The 2,500-nt window shown below is 47.4% G+C and overlaps 1 protein-coding gene across 37 annotated transcripts in view; it reads right to left on the bottom strand.

Annotated features, from left to right (window-relative positions):
- Nucleotides 1-2,500, bottom strand: part of Mef2 (myocyte enhancer factor 2) — a 554,695-nt gene that overhangs the window by 95,323 nt on the left and 456,872 nt on the right. For 9 of the 37 annotated variants that reach the window (XM_070133776.1, XM_070133745.1, XM_070133765.1 and 6 more), the window contains one exon: nt 2,091-2,139. The exons of 26 other annotated variants lie outside the window; for them this stretch is intronic. The gene's annotated coding sequence lies outside the window, so the exon portion shown is untranslated. Of the gene's footprint in view, nt 1-2,090; nt 2,146-2,500 lie in introns of those variants that run through there. 2 more of the 37 variants (XM_070133758.1, XM_070133770.1) reach the window with 1 other exon arrangement.

Genomic DNA, 2,500 nt, shown 5'->3' with positions numbered 1-2,500 from the left:
TGGTGGTGGTGGTGGTGATGATGATGATGGGACTTATGGTGAGGATGGTGATTATGATTGTAACTATGGTGTGATGGTGGTGGTGGTAGAGGTAGTGATGGTGATGATTATGATGATGGGACTTATGATGATGATGATGATGATGATTGTAACTATGGTGTGATGGTATGATGGATGGTGGTGGTGGCAATGGTGTGATGATGGTGATGATGATGATGGTGATATTGATGATGATGATGATGATGATGATGATGATGATGATGGTGGTGGTGATTATGATTGTAACTATGGTGTGATGGTAATGATGGGTGGTGGTGGTGGTGGTGGTGGTGATAATGATGTTGATGATGATGATGATGATGATGGTGATGGTGATGGTGGTGATGATGATTATGATTGTAACTATGCTGTGATGGTGATGGTGATGATGGTGATTATGATTGTAACTATGGTGTGATGGTAATGATGGGTGGTGGTGGTGGTGGTGGTGATAATGATGATGATGATGATGATTGTGGTGGTGGTGATGATGGTGGTGATGATGATGATGATGGTAGTGATAGAGTTATGATTGTAACTATGGTGTGATGGATGATGGATGATGATATTGATGATGATGGTAACTGATGGTGTGATGGTGGTAGCGATGATGGATGATTGATGATGGTGGTGGTGGTGATGGTGATAATGATGATGATTGTGGTGGTGATGATGATGATGATGATGATGATGATGATGATGGCGGTGGTGATTATGATTGTAACTATGGTGTGATGGTGATGGTGATGGTGATGATGGTGATTATGATTGTAACTATGGTGTGATGGTAATGATGGTGGTGGTGGTGGTGGTGGTGGTGGTGCTGGTGATGATGATGATCAACTACAAAAAAATCACGGACATCGAATTTATACAAATCTCGACCTCATCAGCAACCCCCGTCAACCCGGCCTTCTCCCCGCCTCCCTCCCCATCACCACCACCATCCCTGACCCTCCCCCTCCCACCCAACGACCCCTCCCCCCTCCCTCTCCCTATCCCTCTCCCCCTCCCCTCACCTTCCCATCTCTCCTCTCACCTTCCTATCCCTCCCCTTCCCCTCCATCACCCCCCACCCCCGTCCTCCAACCCCTTCTTCCTGCACAACAAGCACTTCCCACAACTCCTCTCCCAAGCATCATGACCCCGTCACGTGACCTAACGCGACCTGACCTTGACTCGGAGCGTGTGACCCGAGGTGACTCACGGTTCGTACGGGGGCCCGGCTGTCCGTGAGCGACGAGGGGAGGGCGGGGTAACGAATGAATGGCCGGGAAAGGTAAACAGAGTGACGTGATGTTCCCTTTCATTGGCGCTTCCCTTCCGCTTCCCCTTTCGCTTCCCCTTTCGGTGCCTCTTCCTCTTCGAGTTGTCTCTTTCGGGGAATTTTTTTTTTTGTTTCCTCCGTTTCTCTATAAATCTATCGAGGCACCTATTTATATATCTAATTAATTTGTCTATCTATCTTTTATCTCTATCGCTTCCTTTCGCTCCGACTCTCTTTCTCTTGTTTTATCTTTCTTTCTTTCTTTGTTTCTCTCTTTCTTTGACTTTCTTTCTTTCTCTTTCTCTTTCTCTTTCTCTCTCTCTCTCTCTCTCTCTCTCTCTCTCTCTCTCTCTCTCTCTCTCTCTCTCTCTCTCTCTCTCTCTCTCTCTCTCTCTCTCTCTCTCTCTCTCTCAAATTCACTCAAATCATTGATCAAGCTCATTCATCCCCTCATCACTCACATCTTTAAACACACACACACACACACACACACACACACACACACACACACACACACACACACACACGCGCACACACACACACACACACACACACACACACACACACACACACACACAAATACAAACAAACACACACACACCGCTTACTCTCCAATTAACGCATTTGTACATATCTCATTAATCATCATAATTACCGCCGCAAATCCTCCGCTAAAACTTCATTGTGCAAAATAACGACGGCGAGAGCCCGCAAATCGCCGCCAGTGAGCCATAATCGATGCCCCGAAACATTATGCATTGCTAGTTATACATTTATACATCACCTCATTTAGCCGTGGCGTAATGACGACGACGCTCGCTTTCACGCCGTACCTGCGAATGGGGGGGGGGAGAGAGAGAGAGAGAGAGAGAGAGAGAGAGAGAGAGAGAGAGAGAGAGAGAGAGAGAGAGAGGGAGTGAGGGAGGGAGGAAGGAAGGAGGGAGGAGGAAGAGAGAGAGAGAGAGAGAGAGAGAGAGAGAGAGAGAGAGAGAGAGAGAGAGAGAGAGTGAGAGGGAGGGAGGAGGAAGGAAGGAGGGAGGAAGAGAGAGAGAGAGAGAGAGAGAGAGAGAGAGAGAGAGAGAGAGAGAGAGAGAGAGAGAGAGAGAGAGAGAGAGAGAGAGAGAGAGAGAGAGAGAGAGACGCCGTTGTAGCATTAAGACGGTTAAAAATAAAGAATTTGTGTGTGCAATACAA

Source organism: Penaeus vannamei, chromosome 19 (genome assembly GCF_042767895.1).
Source record: "Penaeus vannamei isolate JL-2024 chromosome 19, ASM4276789v1, whole genome shotgun sequence".
In the NCBI taxonomy this organism is placed as follows: Eukaryota; Metazoa; Arthropoda; class Malacostraca; order Decapoda; family Penaeidae; genus Penaeus; species Penaeus vannamei.
This window is presented reverse-complemented; position numbering and strand designations above follow the sequence as displayed.